This window comes from Numida meleagris, chromosome 3 (genome assembly GCF_002078875.1).
Source record: "Numida meleagris isolate 19003 breed g44 Domestic line chromosome 3, NumMel1.0, whole genome shotgun sequence".
In the NCBI taxonomy this organism is placed as follows: domain Eukaryota; kingdom Metazoa; phylum Chordata; class Aves; order Galliformes; family Numididae; genus Numida; species Numida meleagris.
In genome coordinates this window covers 36,755,328-36,780,185 of record NC_034411.1, presented here as the reverse complement: position 1 = coordinate 36,780,185, position 24,858 = coordinate 36,755,328, and the positions used below count along the sequence as shown (strand labels likewise).

The following is a 24,858-nucleotide window of genomic DNA, read 5'->3' as shown; positions in this document are numbered from 1 at the left end:
TTCTCATCAACTCCTATTTTTGATTCTTTGATTGAAGATTAGATGCCAGCAATGGTGTGTCAAGTTTGATATGCTGCTCTGCCACTGAAATAGTAGTAGGAGAATTCTGAAACAATTGCATGAAGCTTGTAATAATCCCAGTTTGTCACATTGGATACTGAATAGCCTTTCCTGGAGTGCAGATCTGTGAGAAATAAGTTGAACATTGTTTTGATCATCAGACACTTAAGTGAGATGAATGACACCAGAATTGATTCAAATGTTGTGCCCAGTCCTTTCTTGTCAGCTTGCTGGAATGAGCTATATGCTTTATCCTTCTTCCATAGGAGTAAATAGTATTTCATGAATTCACCTCTACAGAAATAGGATCCTATTAGTCTTTTAATGCTGAGGTGAAATGTCTTCTTAGGCATAGTTTGAACTGTGACTAGTATGTAACTTAAACATCAATTTTTCTATAGCTTGGTGTTTTTCTCTGTAATTCTCATGTTTATTCAAGTTTTATTTTAATTACCATTTTGCAAAATTGCAAAGCTACATCAGATGACCTGAAGGTTTATTGACTTAGATGGTTTTTGTGAACAGCACAATGATTGTTGTCTTGAATATCTGGTTTAAATGATGTTTATTATCAATGTAAGCCATTTTGAGTGTGAGGAAGTATGAAGTACTATGTAATCTGATAAATATACTCACTGTACAGAATTTGTTTTGCCAAATATTATCACATGCTATATTTTAATAATCCATTCTGATACACACCCGATAAATTCTTGATACTATTCTCGTTTCAGTAATATTCTCCCTATGAAACATGACTCTGTAGGGGTAGGTTTACATTTCCATAACTAATTCTAGCTTCTAAACTGAGCTAAATTATGAAATAAAACATGTTTGCGCTGGTCCAGTTCTGTCGATGTATGTTGGGGAGATGAAATGGTGGCGGGTAGGTGGAATACTGGCGTTACAAGCAGACAGGATATGGCTGAAACATAAAGCTGTTTGCTGCAGGTGAACCTTTAAAGCCAGGATCATAATATCACTCACTGCTGAAGACACATAGAAAATCTTAAAATCTACACACATTCTATATGAATGTGCAGGAATGATACAATTGTCTAACATGGAAATTCTACTTGAGCTCAAGGCTAAGGCTCATCCCAAAGAATGACATCAGATATCTGTTTATAAATGAACACAGAGCTATTCTTAAAAGTCTTATTCAAAGCTTCCATGTGAATAGTGCTTTCCACCAGCAGGCTTGTGGGGTTTTAGTGCAGTACTGATGCCCATGGCTGGTGATTCCCATAGAGGCACCATTGTGTGCAGTGCTTGGTGCTCTTCCAATTGACATACCTACCAAAGGTAAATTGTATTTTTTTTGTTGCCTTGCCAAATATTTTGTCTATAAGATCGTGAGAATTTTTCACGCCTTTTTTGCATGATGCAAAGTATGTTGCTTATTCTTACTGTAAAGTGTTTTGCATAGTTATGTTTCATCAGTATTTGAATTTATTAAATGCTCTGGGATGCTATTAGAGACTGTTGTAAAGTATTCAGGCTTTCATATATCTTAAAGTAGTTCACAAGAGAGATACTGTCAAGTCAGGGAGGTATTTCCATTCTATTTCTGTATGACGTTCTCTTAAGATCAGATGAAACTTGGTTCACTTAGGTGGTGTCATTGGTTAATACATATTGGTGAAGTGCCTTCTTTGACATTTGTCAACCCTACACATCTTTGATTTTGCTAATCTATAGTTATACTGGTAGCTGTTTTACCAGAAGATGGTTTTACTTAATGTGAGTACTTTAATCTTACCTCCTTGGCTATGACAGACTAGTTTTGTTTATTCTGTTAGAGAAACTTTCCTTTGCCTTATGGTAGTCTTCTCAAAGGCACACACTTGCATCCTCAAATAAATTGTTACTTTATCTTGCTTTTCGTTTTCAATGTTTTTTTCCTTAAAGCACATCAGTTTCAGAAAAGTTTATTTCTTTAAAAATACGCATACTCACTAATACAATGCGAAAACTAAATTTAAGTGATGAGAAGTAGAATGGAGTAAATTATAAGGACAGTTATTTCTTAAGTCTTGGAGTGGGGGGAGAGATCAGAAAAATAAGATTTTCTTTTTTTAGAAAAAGTTCATGCTTTTAGCTAACTGGATTCCTTTCTTGCAAAATTAATTTTTATGCCAATTTCAGATATTCATGGGATAACTTGAAAATATTGATTAGAATCTGAGCTTGCAACTGAGACTATGATTGACATCTAGATCTACCTCCAAAGACACTTGTATCAGAAGACTTCAGGCTTTTCTAGTCTATTTAAAACTGCATTGGAATTTAGTGCATTTGGAAGTATTGCTTAAAAATGACTTCTGACTGCTGAATGAGCCTTAAGGGGATAAAAAAAAAACACATTGAAAAACTTTTTCATTTACTGGATAGAAAGAAAATGAAATAATTGCAATTTATCTTGTTTAATACTTCCAGTTGTGTTTGTGGTCTAACGTAACTCTGATTAACTTTCTTGATCTGAAATACTTCTTTGGGTAAATGAAACATAAATTTTTCTGAATTTTTGTAGAGGAAAAAATAGGAATGTTTACTCAGGAAAAATTGACTTGAGCAAGGTTAGTTTAGCTGAGATTGACTTTTTAATCTTTGCCTGAATAATTGTGGTAAGTGATGAGAGTTGCTGCTCTGCCTCCTGTACTTGATTTTTCTCCCTCTTAAGCATGGCAGTTGTTAGCATGTGCTGCATCCTGGCTCGTCTCGAAATTAAAGCTGACCCAAAGTAAAAATGTCTGTGCTATTTCATAAAAAACTGTCTATTTATCGAAAGTGAAGCTTTTGTTTGTTAACTTTGCTTATGTGAGAGAGCCTGAGAATGTACTTGACACTAGTATTTCTACCACTCTGAAGGGAAAAATGAAGCAGCCTGTGGAAGGCTGTATATACCCACAAGTGCTAAGTAGCTTGAGAGTGAAGGGATAAAGATGTGCTCTTTGCAGTTACCAAGTATGGACTGGAAGGAAAATAAAAGCACTAGACAGCTTTGTGGTTGTTAGCCGTTGTTCATAACTGGAAGGGAGAACATTGCTTTCCATGCCTCCTCTTCTCTCCCTGGCTGCAGGTGGCCCAGCTCCCCTGAGGTGAGGGGCCGACCTGGTACAGGCATGGGAAGAGGTGTCTGCAAAGTTGGGTGGCCAGCTCAGGCTGTGAGCAGGGCAGGAGGAGGACGTGAATGGGGAAAAAGCCCAACGAGGCTGGGAGCAGGTTGGCCAGTTGAGGAGGGAGGATGCAAGATTTGTCTCCTGTTCAGAGCTGCTCCTCTCCTGGGAGATGCCTTACCTGCACTGTCTGGGAGCTGGTGGAGGCATGTGACTTGGGCAGTCTGTTGGCCTCAAAGGAGGGAGGAGAATCTCCTTATTTCATGGACAGGTGATCCACTGTTTCTAGTGACTCCTGTTACAAAATGCAAAAGCAGTCCTGGACGCAAGGAGTAGAAGTTGGTAATGTGCTCATCACCTCATTACACAAATTATTAATGAAGTATATGTTGAACTGTTGGAAAACAGGCTGCCTTCTCAAAAGTAGCTGTTCAAAAAGAAGCCTGTCCATCCCTTCAGAGATTTAGGAATAAAGATTAAATCATTGACAATCATGGTGTCTACTTATTTTTATCAGAACAGTAACGATAGCGCTGTATCAAAGAAGTTACACGGGTGAAACAGCCTCTCCATAAAATGGAGGATGGCAGACCTCATCCTTGGGGGTGTGGATCTCAACTTGAAATGTGTGAAATTTGAAAAGGCCAGTGACCCAGTCAGAGAGTCCCCTAGGTGGTGCTGTGGAAGAAAAGGTTAGTGGTATTTCCATAGTCCTGTATATATAGAAACTGGTTTTAGGCTGACTGACTACCTTGCTGTTCTTCATATTTAAAGAAGGGGAGGAGGAAAGGACTAGAGAAAAAGATGTTAACACCATGAGTTGAGAGATGCCTCTGAACAATAAACTTCAGAGCAGAGTTTGCTAACCAAATTGAAGACCATAAGTGCACATGATCATAGTGCAGAGGCATTTTCAGGACAGCAAGCCAAGAATTAAAGTATTCTTTACTCTAGCACTGCATACAAATGCAAAAAGACTGAGAGCAAGGTTCAGCGTTTTTTTTTTCTAGCATTGACAAAGAAAAGTTACCAAAATCAATGGGGGTTCAGGTTCTCCAGCCCCAAGCAGTCCTCATCAAACCTCTGTACCCTGCTAGCAGATCTGCTCCAGCAAGCTGTCACAATAATGTTAACTGCCACATGAATGAAATACAGTGGGATAAATGGTAGAAGTGAGAAGGCTTGCTATGTGCAGGAGATTAGGGGGAGGGGCAGGTCTTTGTGTAAAGACGTAGTGTCTTCCACCCTTAAACTAGGTTAATTATCTTGTACTTTAAGAGAACATACCTGACTTATTACAGACTATTAATTTGCCTATATAGGAATTATCTGATGGCCTTACTCCCAAGGTATTTTGGTTAAAATATAGTTCTGTCACATTACATTAGTCACTGCTGCACATGTTCTTTAAGTACATCACATTCTTGTCTGATCATAGATCACTTGCTTTATGATTATGTCCTCATGACATATGACTGAGTTGATCTTACTGAACAATTGCTACTATTATTAGAAAATGAAAAAAAACAAATACTCTTTTCCAGAAAACTTGAGCTTAGTTTATGTCTACATTTTTGCTTTGTCTTGACTATATCTGATAATACTGAAAATCTTCCTGATGTGTTTTTCAGGAAGGGTAAAATTTTGCATTCGTGTCTCTGCAGTTTGTATATAGAAGTGTTTCTAAAAGGTGATATTTCTCATGTCAAGTATTTGTATGAGCCTTTAAGTACTGCTCAGTGGAGGGAATTAATCAGAGCATTTATTCTAAAGTAATATGTTGTGAAAATGAAGTTCTCATTGTTGACTTTGTCATGTAATTTGGTTTTGTGATAAGGCTCTAATTTCAGTTATTTGAACAAAAATTTATAAAGTGCTGTTGATACTGGGGAAACCTGAAACTAATAAAAAGCATTTTTCCGAGTCTGTGCCCTCTTTTCCCTCTGCTTTAAAAAATTCTATAGCTGGAATATTGCTGTAAGGTTTGTTTCCTCGGCAAATGGTAATGTAAGGGAAGACCTAAGTAAGGGTTTAGACTAGACTCTTAATTCAATGATTAAAGGAAAAACTGATGATAGTACATTAGCTGCCATGTACTATGTCCATGTTTATTTTGGAGGACTCTTTGGGAATTATTCTTCCACAATACACTAATAATCAGGAGATGTTTAATTTAAAGTTTTCTTCTAAGTAACTATGATAAACTTCTATGTTAATGCTTAAATAAGAATTCAAAATGTGTAGGGCTTAAATAATTAGTATTCACTTAAAGAAGCTGCATTAAAGAAAGATCCCCTGTGCTTTAAGACCACAAAATTATTTTAAAAATTTAATGAGACTTAATTAAAAAAGCTTGTGTTTCAGGTGCTTCTGATATTACCCTGGTAGCATGCTACTTGCCTAAAGAATCTTTTAACAGTGTTAGTTATTAGAGATGTGGGTTTTTTTTTTTTTCAATTTCAGTTAAGCTTTCCAAGCTAAAACACTGCTGCTCTTCAGTCTCACTCCAACAGCTTTAAATGGGAGAAGCAGAGAGATCTATCTTGATCTGCATCCAGAAATGATGCCTATTTCCCAGTGTAAATACATAGATACTGATGACTCTCCTGCAATCATGAATAACTGGGAATGGTAACTGCCTTATCATTAATCTGATGGAGGAGATGGCATCCTTTAAGAAGGAAACCTTCTCAGTTTGCCTTCATTAGTTCCTGTCCAACATCTTTGAACAGAATTGTGGCCTCTGGACAATTGAAAAGAAAACAACAAAATGCCCCTTCCTCAGTCAACTCTGTGCCCAGTATATTGATAAGTAATTTCTCTTTAATATTATGAATCAAAATTATTTCTGGTAGGGTTATTTAATAGTTATTTTGAAAATGTTAGTACAATAAAAATCCTGTTGCATTAAAAGAAAGAAGGTTGAGGCTGTTATTTTTTTTTAGCACTAATCACAGTGCTGCGTCGTTAGCACTCTTATTCTCCCCTGTGGAAGGGGAGAAAGTTGTTGGGAAAGTAAACCTACAGTGCCAGTGTGCACTCCACAGTTTGTTCTATTAATATCTGCTGCTTTTTTTCACCTCTCAAGGAAACAGTGTTGTATATTTTACTGTGTAGTGGAAGCAGACTTTCATAGGATTTATAAACCTAAACTTGTTTATTTTTCTCTTCTACCTGGCATACTGGGCATTTCCTGAGATCAGAACATGTGTGGACAAAGAGTTTACTTTTGCATTATTTTCTGTTTAACAGTTGAATCTCTTCCTGCTGATCATTGTCTTGGGTCTTATATGCTTTTTCTGTCTGACTGCACTATGAACTCCTTAAAGTTTTTTTTGCATTGTGAAATGATGCAAAAAGTCTTGCAGTACTATACTTCTGGACAGTACTAAGGCAAAACATCACTATTTCAAACTTCTCTCAAGCACTTTGCACCGCTCTTATCAAAAACAACTCTCAAACTAGAAGTTTTCACTCGAGTTCTGTGAAAGTGCTTTGAGCTGCACAGTGTTTGCAATTCCCAAACATTTGCTTATCCCATGACCATGTAAAAACAGTTGATTTGTACTTGATTATCTTTGCAAGCCTAAATATTTTCAGCTTCCAAATCTTCAGGTCAGGGTTTCTGCTGCAACTTCTATCAAGAGCTGCATAGCCCCTTTCCCCCACCCCCTTTTTCATTACATATCTGCCATTATTTTCTCACGTATTCTGTAGTCAATTCAAGAAAAAGAACAAGTTATTTTTGGTCTGGCTGTCATGCTAAATATCACATCTATTTTGATATAATTTCATTAAAAAAATAAAAAGAAAAAACACAGGAAAAATAGGCAATTCATTCAATTCATTCCTTCCTTGTTTCCAAAAGAACTCCCAGCAAATGGGCTGGGAGCCTGGAGACTGGGTGCTCTTGTCTCTCTTCTGCAAACTGAGGTTGGTCACTCTGAGCTGTTCAGTCCCTGCTGACTCAAGCATCTGGTCTCATTTTTAATGTTGATATAATTAGCATTCTGTGTATATTCAACTGATGCTACACTCAGTCATTGCAATGAGCGTTTGAAACAGGGTACAAATCTCAGCCATTTATCATACGTTGACCTCAAAACTTTTGGCACAGATGCGCCAAACGCATGTTCAGTAGTATACGCTAATGTCTGACTTCCCTACTAGGGCACAGTTTTGCTTCAGAGATGAGTAAGTAACTCAGGAAGCACAATTTCACACCTGTCACTGGCCTGGGATAGTACAAACACTGTTATGAGTAACAGCACAGAAAAGTGTGGGCAGAAAGGAGGTCTTAAAATAAATAAAAAATCCCATACTAGATGTGAATGCCATCAGTAGTCAATGGTGCAGCTGTGTTTCCTGTTCCCTTGTGGCTTCTCCATGACCGTAGGGGGCAAAGAGAGATATAAAAGCTCGTATGTTCATATCCTCCTGATATGAACTGTGTAGAAGGAATAGTGTGGAATGGGTGTTTAGTATGACATCTGTAATAGCATGTGTAGTGATCTTGTGCTTGTGCACTATGCATTTTTTTATTAGGATTATGAGCATGTCTCCCTTCTCTTCATTATGTTATTTGTTCTATTAAATATTTCATGGTGCTAGACGGTAGCTGGACATTAGTTAAAAACTTTTTCTGAAACTTTAGTTCTGATCACTTAGTGCTTTCTGGCATCTGTGACTGCAAAAGGACTGCATGATTACTGAAAGGGATGACCTCCAGAGATGATCCCTTCCAACTTCAGTCATTCTCTAATCTTGGTGCAGGTGCCTATTTATGTGTTGCTGAGCCAATAAGGTTTGCTAGAATGCAATTAAGGAAAGAATATCAAATCAAAGTACAGAAATGAGTAGTATAGTGCCCAAAACTAAGTAGTTGTGCTGTTATCTTTGTATAAAAGTTCAAAGAGCTGCTTGATTTTATTTGTAGATTTGAGACTGGTGAAAAATGGGATTCCAGAACACATGAGTAAAACCCCTGTAGCAGTGCCTGCACATGATGCTGTCTGAGAATCACAGCCTGAAAAGGTAAAGCTCTGTTTTACTTTAGGAAAAAAGTAAGTGCTGTAACAATATTCTAGATTTCTGACAACCATAATAGATTTCTGACATAGTGGGATGATTTAATTTTCACTCCAAAACATGCATAGTCTCTAACCTAAAGAAACAAACAGAGGCAAAGCAAAGGAAAAAAAAACTTCAGAAGAATCTCCAAAATGCAAACAGTTTTCTTGAAAGGAGCAGTGTGAAGCATGGGATAGAGAGGCGCACACACACTGGCATAAGCAGTGTTTTCTCTTTAGATAGAGATATGAGATTTGCAGAATGATTTTGCTTCTTAGAAAATTCGGAAAGAACATAATGTACCTAAAAAAAGAAACAGTATACATATCCTACAAAATGATCTGTTTAATAAACTACTACATCCCCTATTGGAATAATTTCCTTGAACATGATGGAACATGGGTGTTTCTTATGCATTTGACAATGAAGCATTAATTGTTAGATAGCCAAATGTGAAGCAGTTGAAGGTAAAATCTAATTGAATGTGAGCGAAAGTAAAAGATGATGGAAAAGACTTTGCTAATGCATCACCTCTGACATAAAGAAGTAAAAAAAAAAACCAACAAAACAAAATAGGAAAAATAACCAAGGGTATCACAGTTTCTAATAAGCACCACAAGAAAATGAAAACAAAAAACAGAACATGTACCATGAATGGAGAATATATGAGTTAAACCACCTTCATAGCTACAAATACTATGGCATAATGGTGAAAAGAGGAGAGGATTTTAAAAGCCAGTATTTAGACTTCACAGTGAAATTTGGGGAGGGGGATGGGGAATGAAAACATACATAGGCAGAAAAAAGTAGTAAATATCTTCAGCTTCACTGCCAAAGGCAAGTGTGAATGCTGTAGGATGGTGTTGTGATTGGGAAGAGGTGCACATAGTCACATTTATGAAGTCTTCCAGAGGTGATCCCTGCTGTGCTGCTGTACAGAGGTTGCCTGGATGCTGCATCCTCCCCACATTCAGAAGTACACAGGGACCTCTTCTTTCTTTCCCCAGGTCAGTCTTGCTACTGGTTTATGTACTGGTATATCAGATGCATGCCAGGGGTTCCTCTTGCTGTTGCTCCCTGTCACCACTTAATGAAAGTATGTAAGGCACCAAGCTAGGAATACATCTACAGAGTCATAAATGACGTAACTAATTCAGTAAATGTTGATGTACATCTTTGGTGTGAAGCACAGAAACACTAGTTATGTCAGATTGAAATCTTCACCTACTGAAGAGCTGGACGATTTCCCATATTGGCAGACCTTCGCAAGCTTGCATTTATGTTAGGTGGGAAAAGGGTAAGGGGCAAATGGCAAGTTCTCCCCACCTCTCCCAGCATAGCATGTTGAGTATTGGCTATGTTGGATATGTACTAAAAAATCACTGGTAGAAGTCAACAGAAGTAAGATATTCACTTCCCTTCTTGCTGTTTTAATGAAATTTCACCATAGCATAGTAGAGAATCTTAGATGTTTAGCTGTTGTTCGAGGACTGGTAGAGGAATCCAAGCTGCTTCTCAGGGATTATGGTAGCAAGTCAGTTTGGGTATTTTGGAAGAGTGATACTTGCAGGTCAGAAAGTAGACCAGCAAGTAGCATCTTAGTATTGGTTTAAAAATAGATTGAAAGATATGGCTTAATCCTTTATTAGTAATGATTACATTTCCCTAACGCCTTCTGACCAGTAATACTTCCTGACTAGAGTGAGGAATTTTATTTTCTTCCTGATCTTCTGATGTAGTTGAGGGATGGCAAAATAATGATGTTGACTAAACAAATAATTTGCTGTATAGCAAAACCTGGCTTATAAACTTCCTTTGCAGGACCCAAACATTTGCCTGGAGTACTGTGTTACCGTAGTTCAGATGAGCTGCACTTTTTTCTTGAATTGGGAGGGAGTTGAAGGTGTGAACCTGGCTGAAGACTGTCAATTAGTTACTGACATGCAGCAGCAGAGGAAGCTCCAAGATGGCAAATATGCATTAGAGGTCTTTTTTGAATCATTGGCCAGTTGTGTCTGTAAATGTTTTTTTAAACTCTGTCACATAGTGTTTCTTCCTTGGAGAGCATGTTGATGCTGATCTTGTGTCACAGATCTTGATTAGTTAAAAAATAAAGGTTTGTCTGCTTGATTTAAATAGTTTGATTCATTTATGCCTTCAAGGAAACTTGTGCTAAGTTTCAATTTTCAAATCTTTTGCTTTTGTATGGCTTAAAATGCATCTTGTTAGACTAAATATAATCTGAAACTATATGCAGACAGACGCACACCAGCATTTCCACAGGTCTAATTCAAATCAGTTTTAATTTATTAATAAGAATTTGACCATCTTGTATTGCCAAATTTTATTCATTTATAGTATGCAAGCAGTGGTTGAATAGTTAGAAATATGTGGGTGGGTTCTCTATGTTACCTTACAAGAAGCAGTTGGAGCTTTTTGTATTCTTCAGACTTAACAAGTAAAAGCAAAAAAGCATCCCCACAAAACTGAAACCACTGAAGGCAGCAGCTGTTGAAATGTTGAGAGTAAGACTTGAGTAATCAGGCTACATTTAATCAAACACCGGAGTGCTTATGTATGGGAGAATGGGAAACCTCGATACCTACCTTTGTATGAGGGACCCTTCAGTAGTGCTAAGCACTTCTAGCCAGCGAGCTATTGCCTGAGTGGCAGCTGATGGGGTGTGATCCCCACTTTTTACATTATATGTAAGTGCTTGCAAGGTAGTGGGAGGGCTTGGTTTGGTGCAGTTTGAAGACCTGCATGGAGTTAAGACACCGGACTGTTCCTATATGTACAACTCAGGCACATACAGAATCAGAGTCCAGGCATTTAAGACAGTTTTTGAAAATCTAAAAGCCATGGGGGCTCAGAGGCTAGTGGGATATTTGAGGTCTGCTCTTTTCAACCTGGTGTTTGAATTTCACCCAGTTCACTTGCTGGTCTGGGCCTAACAACCTCACAGGACTAACCATTAGTATTTACCCTAAACCACAGGAAAAAATGTTGTTTAAAACCTCGTTTAAATTGGGTATTTCCTGTGGAGGAGAGCTCTGATGCAGAGTAGTATGTCATGACACTTTCATAAGTGTATTTCGGGGTGAGATAATCGCGCTTAATTCAGTTAAAAAAAAAAAAAAAAATCAGGTTGCAGAAGTCTGAGGTAATCACTGTGTACAAATTGCTAAGGACTTCTTGGGCCTGCGCTCTCTCACCTTCAGTTTACTTTGTAACTGCAGATATAAATTTGGGGGGAGGGGAAAACAACAATAGAACTTGTTATAAGTTTTATTCTTCAAGGGGCTTCTTTTCATATATATTCGCTGAAAAGACAAAGAAGAGACAGAAGAAATCTAGTATTTAGGGTGAATTCAGGTTGTATGTACTCTTAACATTTCCAATGTATGCAACACTATCAACATTCTGAAAAAAAAAATACTGAAAATAAACGTAATTTTATGGAGCACTTCTTAAAATGCCTTTTCGTTCCAATTGCAAATGAGCCCATCCCACAATTAAAAAAAAAAAAATCTTTTGAAATTAAGCACCAACACAGAGAATGTAATTTTTTGGTGAAGCAGATCAATTTTGATAAAGCAGCATTCTCTGGTGTGTAACTGTTTAATTGTAACTTATTTTCCAAGTATCTCTAGTATAAGGTGGCTTATTTATCTGCTTCTTATTTGTGCACGTTTTATTTTGTATGGCACATTTCCATTTCAGCTTGGGAGCTTTATGGATGTTAAGCTTTATAGAGCCCTTTTCTGCAGATATTATCCCTGTAACACAGGAAAGTAAGAAAATGCAGAGGAAGGTTAATTGAATTGCCCTGCTGCAGCATGTGAGTATCAGAGCTGGAACTACAATTTGGGAATGATCATTCCCAAGTCAGTACTTTAATATAGCACAGGAGTCTTTTCCCTAGATTTGTAACCATAGAAAAAAGAAGGGTAGAAAAGACCAACTTAATAAAAATATTAAGCTCTAAGGTACAGGTTTTCATCCATTAATACTGTTCTTTTTTTTTTTTCCTTTTGTATGTTATTTCCAATAATAGCCTTCTTTCCTTAATGTCATACCAGGCAAGATGTATGGAAACAGCTGTGGTCAGTAGGAATCTTGCAGTTCCTTTTAGTGACGAGTCTTTTCCTTTGATCATAAGTCTTGGTTATACTCTTGTACGCATTTGAATAAGTGATAAGATGTGTACTTTTAAGGGCCTTTAGAAATCCCGCCTCCTGCTGACGTCTGCTTTAAAACAACAAAGGAGATTATCTTGTATTCATAGTGATGACTCTTTTGTATTGACTGTTAAGAAAATACCTTTACTGTCACTAAACTTATAAAAGTGATTCCCTGGCACTCTGAAAAGTTGCACAAGTGATCTCTGTGACACTTGTGCATGGCTGCCTTATACCAAAGCCATTAAGTGTTTGTTATAGCTTCAACTGAGTTCTTATTATGCTTTAAATCAGGACTGAAAGCTGAGATCAGGTCATGAAGTATATTGTATAATTTCTTGATTTCTAGTATGTTTTTGGAAGAAGTACTTAATTAAAGCCTTAATTTCTTTCTTCTAATTTGAGTTTCTGTGAATTGCCTAATTTGGCAATTCTGTTAGACTTCTAATGTTGGTATTGGTGCACAGTGCTGGCATGTAACCCATTTAATGCCAAAAACCTCAAATACGAGGTGGTGCAAGGGGAGAAGGGGGCTCTGACATCCCCTAGAAGGATGCTTATGCCTGCTGTGCTGCAGTATCAGGCTCAGGAGTTGCTCTGCACCTCATGGAGCTTGCATGATGGAGGACTTTGAGACTGCAGGGAGAGAAAAGCTGTGTAGTGGTGGAACAATGATGGGCTGGAGGTGTCTGCTTTCTGCCTGTGCTCTTGGGGCTGCCCTCACAAGCCTTTGAACAGTTTGCGCCCTTTGCAGGAGTGATTCCTTTGTAATCCAGTGTTTCAGCTGTGCATTATCCTGAACATTTAGCACAACTATGTTTATGGAAAACTTAAGACTTTTATGTGGCAGTGGAGGGGCAGTGATCTCTCTTCCTTCAGGAGGGCATTTTAACAAGCTTTTTTCTTTTTTATGAAAACAAACACCTTTATTACTTTTCTGGGACTGTTTTTAGATTAGTGTAGCTTGGTCTTAAACTGCATGTCAAAAAATGATTAACCACAGCGTCTGCAAAATGTTCTAGAGATGTTGGCAAACACCTGATAATTTCAGTCCATGCTGGATCCTACTGCAGATAGACTTGCGTACTTGTGGCTATATTTTTAATGCAGGAGCATTTACATGCTTCCTTTTGTTGATGAAACACTTAAAAAAAAAAAAAAAAAAAAAAAAAAGCAAAAACCCCACAAAGCTCTAATTTTGCTGTTTCTAAAAAAAAAAAAATAATAATCTGAAAAGACATCGGAATCGAAATGCATTTGACTACTGAAGGAAAACATCCTTCTTTACAACCATGGTAACTGTATATACTATGGAGTAAGGGACTGTGCTTTGCCATTGCCATGCTGCATGTTCAGCTCCTAATTTATCCTTTGGTAGGATAAGTATAAGTAAGTATATCTGCAATTACCCTCTAGTCCCAACATCCTTTTAAATTCTGACCTCCTTATGTGGGGATCTCCTATACTTTGAGCCAAAGCAGCTCTGTTGTTCTCTGGCTACAGGGGAATGAATGCTGGACCTCTGTGGTGTTTTTTGCATGTCTCTGTGGAAACTGCATAATCCAAGTTGAATGTTCATTGGTAAGGATATAGAAAAAGCAAATAAACAAAAGTGTATTGGGATACTATGGAACACTTTAGGGAGTATTAACTTTTAAAACTAATTTACTGCAACCCCACTGATAATTCCTAACACGGTGTTGAACTGTGTTTTGAGGGCTGTAGCAGAGCTTGGTCATCACGTGAGACTACAGCTATGAGGCCCTTCTGTTGACTTGTAATACTAAACTTTTTTTCAGCTCTGTAAAAGCTGCCTTCTTGCTGAACTTATCTGAACTACAGGATGACTGGAAGTTTTTGGTTCTGCCCTGATCTCCTGCAGCTGCTAAGACTCTCACTGAAGGGAATGAGGCAAGAAACCTGCTTGTTCCTTCTAGGCTATTTCTATAGGAATGGGCAGGCACTGTTGATGAATGTCATGTCTACTTCAAACTGAAACCATACCATAATACCTACTGTACATTAATCTCTCCATAGCAGCTGGTGAACTGTTCTGGTTCAAAGTTTCTGAGAATTGAGAAAATTATATAGATCTCTGTAACATCAAGCTCAGTAGTGCCTAGCTAATTTCTAGAGAGCCTAAGGCCCACGTTGCCATGAGGTACAAATTTAACCTTGCCTCTGCTTTTTCCTGGTAAGGCCTCCAGTGACTTGTGTAGCTGTCTTCAGAGAGTCTGAATGAGCTGAGAAACATGGGGACTGTTTGTATTGTGGATAGGTTTGTCTTTACTTGGGGAACCCATCTATCCTGTACACGCTGTGCAATAGACAGAAATAGGGTTCTTTTTACACACGTCTTTGAGTCAGCAGTCAGCACTTCCCTTGAATACTCAACATAAAATTAGGAGATGTGTGTGTTTTCTGCTTATGAGAAATAGACCACTACTGACTGGATACTTCTAGTATAATTTTAGTCTAATATTTGATTACAATTTTGCAGCTCTTTCTGAAGTAATATACTGGGGAAAATACATTCCTGGAAAATACTAAACCTGTCTGACTTTAAAGAATGAGATTTAAAAAAAAAAAAAAAGACTATGGGCAATACTGAGGCATGCAAGATCTGTATATTCTCTCTGCCCAAAAGAAGTTATTTACTCTTTAGAAGACTATCACATTTTGAGAGTTAACTTGCATATAATTTAACAGCTCCCTTTTGGCCAGGCCCATGTTCCCCACAGGGGCAGTTTGTTGGGATACCTGCACAGGTGTGGACCTGAGCCTAGCCAAGGGTGTGTTCTACCAGCAGGCCTGACATGGCAGCTGGTCGATGACACTGCTCCATCATGACATCCACATGCTCTGCCCTGGTAGCTAGCAGGTGGCCTGGCTTAGGGCAAGGAGCCCTTTGGAGGGCCTGGCCCCTGCTGGCATAGGTTTGGCAGGTAGGTGATGTGTGGTGCAGAAGCAGGGCCTGGTGAAAAAGGACAGCTGTGAGCCAGTCCGTCTCCTCACTTTGAAGATCCTTTTGCTTCATCTACTGTGGAGATGCTTCTATGGCTGAGAGTGAATGAGGAAGGAACAGTCTGAAGTCCTTGCAGTACTTGTGAGGGAGGTGAGGTGTCCTATGGCCATCCCTTATCCTGCTCTGTCCTCATGTGAAGAGAAAGCAGTTGCATGTGCTCAGGCTTTCCCTTCTGGAGCCTTTCTCCTTCTTCTCTGCCTCATTTATTTAACAGAATGTTTCCATAGATTGAAGTCTTTATTTCTTTTCCCCTCGGATGAATTTGAATTCATGCTGATTCTGCAGTGGTTCAGAGTGCCAGAAGGCTGGTTGCTTTCGTTGACACTATGCACTGAATGTTTCAGTAGTTATCCTGAGTTCCAGGAGTTAGTCTGACATCAGCTACTGTGATCCTTTCTTGCTATTTTTGCTTGGGAATTTAACCAGTTTTATTTCCTACTTTTTTTTCTCCAAAGGATCACAAACTGCAGATCAGTAGGATGCTTCTGTGGCTCCATTTTTTGCATTTGTATAGATAAGGTCCTGAAGTACAGAATGATGAATGGCCACATTTTGGCCCTGAAATGCATAGTTACCTTGGGGCTTCTGCATGTTTTTTTTCTTTTTTAAACACCAGAGTTGACCTTAACTTCAGGATACCTGAACACAATCTAAGTGTATAAATCTATACGGATATAAAAACTTGGATAATTATGGAAAGATTTCTCTATTTCTGTAGGGATTTCACAACATGTAGAGGTGGTCAAATTTCACTAAACTTTAATCCAATCCATTTTCAAAAGAGAATAAACAAATTGAATCTCTGGTTTACTGACTTATAGAAATTGATTAAACTAGACTATTACTATGTGTAAACTAGACTATTATTTTTAATAACAGAAATCATTCTAATTTTAGCAACTAAAATTAGAAGGTGAAGAGTTCGAAGCTAAAGAGGAAGATCAGTGTTGCTACTTCATGTTAGATTTTAATGCAAGGGTTCTGTTTATTGTAACAGTTTGTTACCATAGAAGTATAAACTGAAAGGTAGCAATGATGAGTTAGTGTAGTACGTTATATTAAATAAACTTGTCCTGTTAGCGCTTCATGCAAGGCTTTGTTTACATTACAGTAAGCTGTTTTCTGCTGCATTTACAATTCTGCTATACAAATAAATTAAGGGATCTCATGACAGTATGATTTACTCTCTCTCTGCAAACTGAAAGACATTAATATTTTTAAGCATATTTGCTTGGAAGTGGTTACATTAAGGCTGGTGTTAGGGCATCATCAAGTCTACCATCTAAGAAAAAAAAGTAGATGAAAGTCAGTCTTATCTTCTTGTTCCTCTACTGGATAGGCAAATATTGAGTATTGTATTTAGAATTCAATGCTATTGCAAACAATATTGAATAACTCTTAAAAAATATATATATTCCTGCTGTAACAGATGAGAATCCACAGAATGAAATAAATTAAAAGAAGTGAATGCAATCATACACAAAGCTTTGACTGTTTGAACTTGTGTTGTACAAATGTTCTTTTATAAAAATCAGTGAGTTTATTCTTAGCAGCTAGGTGAATGATTTGGCTTGTAATAAAGTTTTTATTGGTGATGATTGATAATCTGTGAGGAAAATGCAGAGTCTGAACTTCTAGTCCCAGAAAAACTTGCAGGTCTAAAATTAATGGTTGAGTACAGGAAAGAAATTATTCTATTTAGATAAAGGAGCAAAATTTGTCAGTATTCCAGGTACAAAGGCCATGGAACATCAGTCCATTTGTTTTTTACAATATTTTGCTTAAGAGGTATAGGTAATCTGTGATAAAGGTATAACACTTTTGTGAACATCTGTTCCTTTTTAATGTAAAGAACAAACGACTCAAAACATCCAAGGACCCAAACGCAAAAAAACAAAACCTGCAAATATAGTTTCATTTCATATTAACAGTAAAGCTGATAGAATTCATTTGAGTTATCTTCATTTAAGTATTTGGAGTTCAGAACTTCCTCTTTCTTACTTTTCTAACTAAAATGTGTTTGACATAACAAAGGATGACCTATTATTTTTGTGAGTCCTGCCTACTTTAGATGCTCAGCCTGATGCAGTTCCCATTCATTAGGAGATCTAGCCTGGATTCTGGGATGTAGCAAAGGTACGCTTCTTGGTGGACATCCTTTTAGGGGAAGATAAACCCTCCCCATCATGCTGTCAGGTGTTCTGAGCCATCAGATTGAATGGGAGTGAAGTTATAAATTGTCTAAAGAAAACATTTATAGGACTTTTAATTGTTTCTATGGAAAATAAATTAATAACCATCTGTAAGTAACATAGCCTTTTTATCTGCTGGAAGTTCCCTTGCTTAGAGAGAGTGGTATGCATAGAACTTCTGAAATGGCATTAAACATTCATATTTTTATTTTCAGTATACATAGGAACATGAAAGAAATTGCAGCTCTGTTATACTCAGTGGTCTGTGCTGTTGTGTTGGTTGCTTCCACACTGCAAGTTTTTTTTCTTTTTGTTCTCCTTGTTTACAAGTTTGTTTTTTTGGATAGTCATGATGCAATGACATCGGTTTCAAGGTAGTGTGAGTTATTCACTCTATTTTCAAAGCATTTCCTCCAATGTTGCAAGTTTTGTTTGGAAGACATCTAAGTAGATGTGTCTAATGCTCATGGAAATTAAAAGCTGGTATTTGGAAAAACTTGAAATATTGCTCTAGCTTTAAATAATGTTGGGCTGAGGGGACAGATACTACCACATAATCATTGAATATATCATGTTGGAAGGCACCCCCAAGCCAGGAGTCCAACTCCTGGCTTAACACAGCACTACCCAAAATCCAAACCTTATGTCTGAGAGCATTGTCTAAACACTACTTGAACTCCAGCACTTGGGGCTGTGCCCACTGCCCTGGGCAGCCTGTTCCATGCCCACCACCCTCTTTCCCTAACGCCCACCACCCTCTTTCCCTAACCCCCACCTGACCCTCACCAGCACAGCTCCATGCTACTCCCTTGGGTCTTGTCACCGTCAGCAGATAGCAGAGATCTTATTTTTCATGGTTTTTCTTGTTACCTTCAAAAAGTGGTGGGTAGCTCTGTGGAATAAAATGTCAGTTAAAAACTCATTCTCAACTCTACCCCCACTTTATACTTAAATGATGATCCTATATTTTCTTCTTTCATAATGAGCCTTCCATTATATTCCAGTAGAACAAAAACTTGCAGAGAATGCTGATAAGGAAATCTCACAGGAAAACACAGATTACTGAAATACAATGCAAAAATTTCTAACTTAGAGATCTGCCTTGTCTGGAAACTTGTTAAAAGATTGTTTTGATTACTATAGCAGTGTTAAAGCAGTGTGACGTTTATTAAAAAGAAATCCTCTTACCTATCTGCCGTAGTTATTCAGACAAAATAGCCAATGATGACCAGTTTCAGCCATCCTAGTATGGGTGGAATCAAAATATAGCTGCATATGAAGGTTCCTTTTTTATACTTACTGAAGTTTTTGTGGCTTAAAATTATACTGCCTATTCTGTAATCATGTTGCACTCCATTCATTACAAATTCATTTCCTCCGAGAGTCGTATTACTGTTGCTTTTCAACTTCTCTCTGTATACTAAATTATGGGGACCCTCAGGTGAGAAAGGCCAGGTTCTGCTAAAAAGAAAAGAACAGGGAAGCAGAAATCAGTCCTACCCAGGGACCAAGAATTGTCACCCCAGGAAGCTGTTTAAAAAAATCTAAGGCACGTGGGTGTGGAGAGCAATTTTTGGGGGGCATTGCTGAAGTTTCTTCTATATCAAAATCACTTAATTTAAAGATTTTATTGTTAAAAATAGTCAATTTCATTAATGTGATCTTTAAGTTTTTCAAAATTCGTGCACATGGAAGTATTCCATTTAATTAATTCTTTTTTCTTTCCTAGAAAAATGCCAAAAAAATACTAATAAATAACTTTTTTTTGGTAGGCATTATTAATGAAGTTTTCTAATCCAAGCAGTACGTACAAAAACATTAGAGCTACGTCACTTACTGGCATAATAGATATGTTCTCAGCACCCAGACAACTACCTGTAAAAGTTTTATGGAGTCAGTAGATAATGTTAAGCTGAAGTGAAATGGTGAAGAATTTGCCAGACTTTAATTTCACTATATGAAGAAAAAATAGGTGGCTGTGGTTTTGTTTCTTTGTTGCTTTTTGTTTATTTTGTAGATTTTCCATTTTTTTTTTTTCAAAGGGTGGTGTGTGTGTGTGTGTGGGTTTATTTTTTTAAGCTTTTCATTTACTAGGAAAGTTACCCAAATTCTCTTTTGTAGTTTAAAATATTACAGGGAGATGCTCGCTATCTGCATTCTTCTAATTTTTCAATTTTTTTGCTAGTGTAATTCTTTTGTTTTATTAATACCGAATGAAAAAGTAAAACAGTTAATCTATGGAAATCTATGAAACTATAGATCTGTAGAAGTATCATAGAATCATAGAATGGTTTGGGTTGGAAGGGACCCCAAGGATCATCTAGTTCCTACCTCCTGCTATTGGCAGGGACACCTCCCACTAGACCAGGTTGCTCAAAGCTCCATCCTGCCTGGCCTTGAATGCTTCCACAGCAGGGTCATCCACAGTCTCTTCAGGCAACCTGTTCCAATGTCTCAGCACCCTCCCAGTAAATAATTTCTTCCTGATATCTAGTCTAAATCTATCCTTTTCCAGTTTAAAGCCCTTTCCCCTTGTCCTGTCACTACATGTCCTTATAAAAAAATGCCTCCCCAGCTTTCCTGTGGGCCCCCTTCAGGTACTGGAAGGCTGCTATAAGGTTCCCCTGGAGCCTTCTTTTCTCCAGGCTGAAGAGCTCTCTCAGCCTGTCTTCATAGGGGAGGTGCTCCAGCTCTCTGATCATCTTCATGACCCATTTCTGGACCCACATCAACAGCTACATGTCCTTCTTATGTTGGGGGCTCTAGAACTGGCTGCAGTACTCCAGGTGGAGTCTCATGAGAGCAGAGTAGAGGGACCTCCCTTGTCATGCTGGTCATGCTTCTGTTGATGCAACCAGTTGGCCTTCTGGCCTGCAAGTGCACACTGCCAGCTCACGTTGAGTCTTTCATCAACCAACACACCCAAATTCTTCTCCTCAGGGCTGCTCTCAAGCCATTCTCCACCCAGCCTGTGTTTGTGCTTGGGATTACCCCTACCCAGCTGCAGGACGTTGCACTTAACCTCATGAAGCCTCACAAGGCTGGCATTGTCCCACCTCTCAAGCCTGTCCAGGTCCCTCTAGTGTGTCAGCTGCCCCAGTCAGCTTGGTTTAATCTGCAAACTTGCTGAGGGTGCACTCAATCCCACTGTCCATGTTGCCTACAAAGAAGTTAAATAGTACTGATCCCAGCACCTATCCCTGAGGAACGCCACTCATCACTGGTCTCCATTTGGACATTGAACCACTGACCCCAACTCTGAGTGTGACCATCCAACCAATTCCTTTTCCAGTAAGTGTTCCATCCATTAAATCCATTTTTCTCCAATTTGACAAACAGGATGTTGTGTAGGATAGTGTCTGTATCCATATTCAGAACTGATTTCCATTTTACAACCTGCTTTTTCTTTTGTTTAAACTCTGATTAAATGTTGCATGCAGTGACAGGAGACTGTGGAGATCTGCTGGTTGGTCTCTTTTAGTTAGCATTTTACCTACAGTTGGGAAAATATGCCTGGATTTGGGTTTGTTCACAGACATCCTGGATTCTCCTTTCCTGTGCAAGGAGAAGTGGGAGATGCACAGACCTTGGGACGAGTACAGAGAGGATATAAAAATAACAAAAATTTCTTGATGGATATTACAGAAGTTTTCACATGACCAATTTTAAAGCAGCTCCCAAGGTTGCATCTCAGCAGAAAGAGCCTCTGTGCATGTTTGCTGTGGGGGGAGGAAGGCTGCTTAACACTGGTGTCAGGGCAAGTCAGGTTGTGCACTGTGTTTGGAGCATGCAGAGATACTGGAGGAAGAAGTTTCCTCTTTGGCTTAAGCAGCCTTTGAAATACTGTCATCAATCCCTGCCTGCACCGGTGATAAACTCTTGTTTCTCTTAATCCCGACTTTGTTTGAATTATGCAGTGTATAAAAATACAGCTTGTTGAAGGAATAACAGTGAGAATTAAAGTGAACATATGTCCAAGAAACTTCACAGTACTTGTTACTCAAAGGATAGTTTTTACCTATCAGTATATGTCTGGCTTTACGGAAAGTTTTTCGTCTTTTCTTGTCTAGAGGCTCTGTATGTTGCCACTGTCAACATCAGGCTAGACATGTCACCTAGGTTTTCTTTACTTGTTCTTAAGTCCCCTCCTCAACTGATCGTGCAAAGCTGGTTTCAGGAAGGTGCTGTGCATGTGTTCCATCATCCATGAAGTGCCAGGAGGAACTGCAGTGGCTGTACTGCCAGCATCCCGCTGGTGCTGTCCCTGCAGCTGTGAATAGTATGCTCAGAGCTGAGTGGCAAATGCCTGTAAATTTTAATGGGATTAGGATGCCGGAATCTCTTAGGCCACTTCAAAAATATTTAAGCTGAATTATTTTTATTTTTAAGGACTCTACCCTAAACACACATTTCAGTTGGAGGAATGTGTGATTTCACTGTATTGATTTTTGAAACTGAAAGGATCAGACATTTGAAGTATTTTTACTACATAAACCAAGTATTTGTATAATTCTGAAAGATGTTACTTCCTGTATCCCGTGTACCAACTTTCCAAATTTATTTCTCTTGATGTGTCTGGTCAATTCATAACGCCTTTTTTTATTGTATCAAGTGCCACGGCGCATTATTTTTATACCTCATACTTCATGTAATATCAGACTGAAGTACTTATACATTTCTGATCTAAGACAACAATGTATACTTTAATTCTTTATATTTACATTTTAATGTGCATGGAAGAAAGCTCTTCTTTTACATCACCATGACTTGTTTAAACTGCTAGCAGATGATATGCTTTGATGTGTGGGTGCTATTCTAACTATGCAACAAGAAGGACCAACAGCCATAATCTAAGGTTTTCAGGCAGGACTGGAAAACACTGCAGAGAAAAATGTGTTTCAGAGGCATGTGAGATAGCAGGAGGCAGGACAATGTCCAAGAGGACAAGTCTCTTGTGTTTGTTCATCCTTTGTAAAAAGTTTGCTGAAATTTAGTTATTCATTACACTGAATTACCAAAGCCATATAGTACTTCTTTATAAATAAAGCAAAACTATCCAATTCAAAGGAAGTCATATTTCAAAATCAATGGTGGAAAAATGATGTCAAATGACATTCATCTGAAGAAGAATACTTTTTTTTTTTTTTAAGTATTATATAGGTAATATATTGTTACAAAGGTACGGAAACGGGGAAACAATGTAAGTGGCCACATAGTGGTTTTGATGATATACTCAACCACTAACATAGTGATATGAGAGGTCACGCTGGATGTAGTAGACATGGAATCTACTTCCTTTTCTGCTAAGGACGCTTGAACACACAGCTCTCCTCTATGGAGGAAGTACTCTGTTAACCAGACTAGAAATAACTCGGAAATAAGTTCTGTTGCACTGCTCTGTATACAAAATTAAACATTCAGTGGAGCAGGGACTGGAACCAGATGTCTCATTTCCCAAGGGACTAATCTAGCCGCCAGGCTAGAGAGTTATATTTTCTCATTACTCCTCCCATTCTCCATTTATGTACAGTTTATCCACTGGAGACAGTTCCAATTGGCCTGCAGCATTAGAAATTATCACACTGCCATATAATTTTCCCCAGGGCATAATTGGGCCATGCCTAATTCAAATGCAAAGAGAGAGTGATTAGCCAAAAGTTAGATATTTCGGTAGGTCAGACATCAAGACCTGCATGATTCATTGCACAGATAGTGTTATTTTTATTTGCTGTAGCATAGGAATTTTTGCGCCCTCAGAGTTGCCTCAAGGAGCCAAGAGAACTTCAGTTCCAGTCTGAACTTAAAAGAATATGAGAAAATCATCTCTTGGGCTGCAGGTGGAGGGAGGTGATCCTTCCTTTCTGCTTGGCACAGAAGAGGTACATCTGCAGTGCTGAGACCAGCTTTGGGTTCCTCAGCTGAAGAGATACATGGACATACTGGTATAGGGCCACTAAGATGAGAAAAGCACTCTAACATCTCTCCTGTGAGGAGAGACTGAGAGAGTGGGGATTGTTCAGCATGGAGAAGAGGGGGCTTGGGAAGGAATGCATTAATGTGCATAAATACCTGCTGGTAGGCAATGAAGAGGGAGCCAAGTTCTCTTTAGTGCTTCCCACTGACAAAGCAAGAGGCAATGGGCACAATCTGAAACTCATGAGATTCCATCTCAACACAAGAAAACACTTTCCTGTGTTTCACCACACTGAGAGTAACAGGTTACCCTGAGAAGTTGTGGAGTCTTCCTCCTTGGAAATATTCAAAAACTCAACTGGACATGGCCCTGAATACCTGCCTTATCTGCCCCTGCTGCACTTGTGGTTGGACTAGACAGTCTCCCATGATGCCCCTCCCTGCATCTTTTTATGGAAAAAATGTTTAGTTCTGCTATTTTTCTTTTGACAGATTTGCATTAACAATATAAATACCTTTCAGCCATGTTTCTCTTGTCTCAGATTAAGATGTGAAATTAAAAAATTGGGAAAAAAAATAAGCTTGTGAACAGTACAAACAATATTGAAATCTTATCTGAAATTCATAAGTGACAGAAGCCCATTAGACTGATGAGACCAGCATGATTACATAAAGGTAGTATCAGTGGAAAAGCCCCTGTCCACTTTTTATTGGAGCTGAGTTGTGTCCATATTAGTCATTGAATTTTCCTGAATAGTTGTAGTATATGTGATGTTTTTGACATATCAGCAGTTTGATTCTGCCCAGTTGAAGAGGCTTGACCCCTCCAATGCTGCAGGTTTTGGGCCTATGTTCAAACCTAGGTAAACTAGGGCAGGTTTGGGGATTGTTCCTCAAAGCATCTCCCAAATGCTTTACACCACTCATCCCTGCACACAGTTGCCTCAGTTGTACCACAGAATGGCTTGTAGCACTGTGCAGTGAACTGTACTAAGGTACAGATGGAGGCTTAAGAGTAGTTTTCACAGAGCTGTTTTCAGCCGTCATCGGATCCCTGCCCCAGACTGCTGCTTGGCCCCAGAGACCCAAATCTGAGTGGCTGGTAGGCAGGACTGCTGCCTGGGGAAAAGGCTCTGCAGCCCACCTGGGGAAGGCAAATACTGGGTTTTTGTGTCACAGGCAGTCAGATAGAGAAATATTGTTGTATTTCTGAATAGAGTTGGAAAGCTATGTGTAAATATTAACTCCATGGGATCAACAACCATATTTCTAAAAGATGTACCGTTCAAAGATTACCT

The 24,858-nt window shown here is 38.5% G+C and overlaps 1 protein-coding gene across 4 annotated transcripts in view; it reads left to right on the top strand.

Moving 5' to 3' along the window:
* Positions 1-24,858, top strand: part of CHRM3 (cholinergic receptor muscarinic 3) — a 276,313-nt gene that overhangs the window by 17,521 nt on the left and 233,934 nt on the right. For 2 of the 4 annotated variants that reach the window (XM_021392501.1, XM_021392503.1), the window contains exon 2: positions 8,116-8,213. The exons of 1 other annotated variant lie outside the window; for it this stretch is intronic. The gene's annotated coding sequence lies outside the window, so the exon portion shown is untranslated. Of the gene's footprint in view, positions 1-8,115; positions 8,214-9,160; positions 9,257-10,070; positions 10,456-24,858 lie in introns of those variants that run through there. One more of the 4 variants, XR_002437162.1, reaches the window with a different exon arrangement.